This window comes from Colobus angolensis, unplaced genomic scaffold (genome assembly GCF_000951035.1).
Source record: "Colobus angolensis palliatus isolate OR3802 unplaced genomic scaffold, Cang.pa_1.0 Scaffold456, whole genome shotgun sequence".
NCBI classification, from domain to species: domain Eukaryota; kingdom Metazoa; phylum Chordata; class Mammalia; order Primates; family Cercopithecidae; genus Colobus; species Colobus angolensis.
The window spans coordinates 1,315,203-1,320,202 of NW_012117999.1; the positions used below are offsets into that span (position 1 = coordinate 1,315,203).

Below are 5,000 nucleotides of genomic sequence, written 5' to 3' on the forward strand. Positions count from 1 at the left end.
GGAAAAAAAAAAAAGGAATGAATCATGACTCAGTAATTCCACTTACTAGGTATATACTGAGAACTGAAAATGCATTTCCACAAAAACTTGTACATGAATGTTTACAACAACATTATTCATTACAACCAAAAGATGGAAATAACCCAAATGTCCATCAACTGATGAATGTATAAACAAAATATGGCATATACATACAATGAAATATCATTTAGCAATAAAAAAATGAAGCATAGATACATACTATACCATGGATAAATTCTGAAAATATTATGCTAGGTGAAAGAAGACAGACACAAAAAGCCACGTATTATATGATTCCATTTATATTAATCTACAGAGTGGGTAAATCCATAGGGAAAGAAAGTAGATTAGTGGTTGCCAGGGGCTGGGGGAAAAGGGAAATGGGGAATGACTACTAATGAGCCCAGGGTTTCTTAGTGGGAAAGACGAAAAAATTTAAAATTAGATAGTGGTGATCGTTGCACAACTCTGAATATAGTTTAAAAAATGAGTTGTACAAGTGTAAAAACAGGAATTTTGTGGCATGTAAATTATTCCTCAATAAACCTATTTTTAAAAGGGAATGCAGCATTATGGCAAAGGTTGTGGGTGGGGGTAAATAAATGCTAACTTCTCACTAAAATACATATGGGGAAAATGAAAATTGATATAACAAAAATATAGAATTGATATTAAATCTAATGAAGATTCTGGGTGAATATTTTTTTATTAATTTTCAAGATTAATGTAGCAAAATGGAAAAAAAGACAACTTATGACAATTGTGTATGGCTTGGGCCTATGGAAGTGAAGAGTATATCCCCAACCAAGGGCAAATAATGCAACTCTGAGAAAACTAGTGCAGGGGATCAGGTCTGGGCAGAGGGCCTGCATATGATACTCTACGCTCTGGCAAATGTGGTTCTCACAAGAAAGCAGCTGTAGATGAAGAAGATAGGAAAAGTCCTGTTAGCAGTGAAGACCACCAACATTGTGGTATTTTCAAAACTTTCTCTATTAAATGTCAAATATTAGAAAAATAGGAGGAAGAGAATATTCTATTTTAACCCAATATAACCACAGTATATTTCTCCATAATACTGCACATTTAGCTACACACTGTGCACATGAACCCCATTTTCATGTGTAGCAGTATAAAAGAGTGTTTGATGAGCATCAAAGTAGATAGCAACACCAAAGATCTGCAAATTGTATGTTTTTCAGCAGGAGACGAGACAGTGAGTTAATTTATTTGATGGTGAATTTTGAAAGACATTTCAGAAAATACTTTGCTATAGGCACCAGAAATTGCTTTTAGATTATGCTCAGGTTCTCTATGTAGGTTGCCTTTACCATTATTATTCTTTGATCATTTAAAAATTGCCAATTCATTTGCCTTAGTACTTTCTCATGATCAACTAACTCAGGTTCTTGTCACTCTTTATATAGCTTAAATCCATGGGCATTCATTATCGTCAGTCCCTAACCTGACAGAACCATGATCTACACATAATCTAGCATCTGTCTTTTTCATGCTGGCTACCAAATGGCTGAATGTTGGTGGAGAAACTCTCACAACCAAATGAATGGTTATGTTTTAAGTAATCTCAAAACATCAAATTTGCACTCAAAATACACTAAATTTCTCATTCCCTGAGATGACTATATATATAATGCATTCTTGTCAAATCTTCTGTAGAATTTTCTCTTCCTCATTTGCACACTCAGGCAATGATCCCATCTTATACTTTGAGGAAATAAAAACCACTGGGTTTGAACTCAATCATCTTTTGATAACTCTGCAGTCTTCCCTTCTGTCTTTCCTCCTGTTTCAGTGGAGCTGTCTCTCTCTTTTACTCTTTCACTTTGACGAGGATTTGACTTCTCCCTCTCTCTCCTGAATTGACTCATACATAACTACTCATTCATTATCACTAGTAAAACATCCCTACAAAAATCCATATTTTTTAAAAAAATGCCAGCCATTGCCCCATTATTCTGCTTCCCTTTATATCCAAATTTCTTGGGAGAATTGTCTACACATATTACCTTCTTTCTGACCTCTTATTTTCATCCCTGTATGCACCTTATTCTGACCTTGAACCCTTACCACTTCCCCAAATTTTCTCAAGAAATTCTCTGATGTGACTTCCCTGTTACTTAACCTAATGCATATTTCTTTATTCATCATCCTTAATCCTTGATCCTACAGCATGACTCCACACAAGCACATTTGTTTCTACAATATGTTTTCTTCTCTTGGCTTCATTATTTATATCTTTGCTTCTTACTTGATTGGCGGCTCTTTCTCTGTGTTCTTTTCTGGGTCCTCTTTTCTACCTGAATTCTAAATGTCAGAGTTGTAGATCTCAGGACCAGATTGCTTTAAATACCAGGTCTACCATTCTCTACCCACTTAAAAACATCAGGGATGTTCAGAGCTAGAGGGGTGTGTGTGTGAGTGTGTGTGTGTCTTTTCTTTTTGCTGATTGCTCTGGAATTTATCTCCAAACTCAGCAGACCCTCCAATTTCTATGCTTAAATCTCCAATTCTCTATATTATATATCCACCTGGACATCTCAAAGGCATCTCATTTTAATTTTAGCTAGCTAATAGTGACCTTCCTCTACAAACGTGTCCACCATTTCCTCATTAACCATCACCACCCATCCAGTTATTGCAGCCAGAAACTGAGAAGTCATCCTCGATGCTTCCTGTCTTCTTTAATCCATCAGCAAGCTCTACAGACTTTGTGTGTTGAGCTCATCTTTATTCTCTTCATTTCTCTACCATCAGAGAAAATGAAACCTTCATTTTCTCTTGCCTAGATGAGAGAAGCAACCTTCAACTTGTCTTTCTTATTTCCATCTACCATCTAGCCTTGCTCAATCAGTTGTCCACAAGACAGACAGCAATAAAAACTACTGCATTTAAAATAAAATACAAGCTCCTTTCCATGGGCTGCAACGTCCTGCACGATATGACTCCTGTCTTTCTGCTACTTTCTCTGTTGCTATTCTTTCTTCTCTTACTAAACCATGCTGCTGCTTTTCCATTCTTTAAACCCATACCCTCCCTTTATTCAGGACCTTTGCCCATGCTATTCCTCCTAACCGAAGCAGCACCCTCCACACACAGACTCACACCCACACTTACACTATTTTATGGCTTCTTACTATCTTTTAGATCTCAGCTTAAATGCCATCACCTCAGAGATGTCTTCTCATCTAGTTGATATCTCAGCACCTGAGACTCACTTCCTTTGCATGGCATTTATTATAATTTGAGATACTTTTAATTTATTTGTCTGTTCCCTCAAACATTTTTTCATTCCCACTAGATGGTAAGCTCTGTGAAAGCAAGGGCTGAGGCTATCGTTTCTTGCTATAGCACAGGAAAACCATGTAATAAACACACCAATAAATGAAAGTTTGAATCAATTATGCAGTCAAGAAAGGCTTCTATAACATAGAAAACAGAAAGTAAAATTCAGACTTGATTCAAACACCTCTTTGCTAAAACTACATTTTAGAAGATAATAAAGAATAATGCACATATTTGGAAGAGAGGATTGTGGTATAAGATTCATTATTAGCTAATTGCCATTTATTCAACACAATATAAAAATAATTAGCATAACTCAAGGGCTCCTCCTAATCTTTTTTAGGAAAAAAATATACATGAAGCAATTCCAGAGAGTGAAGAACTAAATTAAATTTGATTAAAGGCTGTCTCTGTACATAGAGAACTGCAATCTAACTTCATATGTAAACAAACTGCATTCTAATTTATTAGAACATTCTTTTTTTCTTTTTTTTTGAGACGGAGTCTCGCTCTGTCGCCCAGGCTGGAGTGCAGTGGCCAGATCTCAGCTCACTGCAAGCTCTGCCTCCCGGGTTCATGCCATTCTCCTGCCTCAGCCTCCCGAGTAGCTGGGACTACAGGCACCCGCCACCTCGCCCGGCTAGTTTTTTGTATGTTTTAGTACAGACGGGGTTTCACCGTGTTAGCCAGGATGGTCTCGATCTCCTGACCTCGTGATCCGCCCGTCTCGGCCTCCCAAAGTGCTGGGATTACAGGCTTGAGCCACCGCGCCCGGCCTAGAACATTCTTATAACAAGTAATGGGCTCAGCCAATCACAGCAGCTGAGCTTCAGCCAACCACAGCTTGCTGACTTATCAGACAATGTCCACATAAGGCAAATGTCAAGCTATAAACAATCAAGCTGTTTCTGTGTGTTACTCCCTTTTTCTATCTATAAATACCCCTGCTCATATTGCTGAGTTGAGCTCTCCAAACTTCTCTTGGTTCCGACTGCTGCCTGAATCATTACTATTATCTTATTTCAGCAAGAAATTCTATTTTTATATTTCTTGCTGAAATAAGCTGCTAAATTTAATTTGTTGAAAAATTTTCTTTTAACAAAGGTTAAGAAAACCATTCATAGTAAAAACTCAGAAATAGAAGCAAGACTCAGAATAAAAGGACTGATCCTAGTGAGAAAAGTTAAGTTTAAATAAGTGTGGTAAAATAATCCACGATATTAAATATAAGTTACTCATCAGATATCTTAATTTTACAGCATATAAATTAAGAAATAAAATTCTCCATAAATTGGAAATAAAATTCAAATCATATTTGTAACAATCAGAAACTGGAAAAGTGGGTAAAGATAAAAAGGAGGGGAAAATATGCTAAATTCCTCATCAAATGGTGGTAGTAAAAATATATATGTTAAATATTTTACTTCAACACTTTCAGTTTTCTTGTTAAGGCTTCTATTTTTTTCTGTCGTTTTATTTATAGTCTTTTACTATGTTGGCTAAGTGTTACTGGATTTTATTTATCACAGTGAGTGAGAAAGGACACATTTGGTAAAATAAGAAAAAGATGTATATTACTTTTTATTATCTAAGGAGAATCCTGACCTTTCCTCCCTCATCTCCTTTTGGCAACAGCACATATATTTGAAAGGTTTCATGACTTCCATACCACACCT

The 5,000-nt window shown here is 36.3% G+C and overlaps 1 protein-coding gene across 2 annotated transcripts in view; it reads right to left on the reverse strand.

Moving 5' to 3' along the window:
- Positions 1–5,000, reverse strand: part of SCN9A (sodium channel, voltage gated, type IX alpha subunit) — a 191,082-nt gene that overhangs the window by 108,332 nt on the left and 77,750 nt on the right. The gene's annotated exons all lie outside the window — the stretch shown is intronic.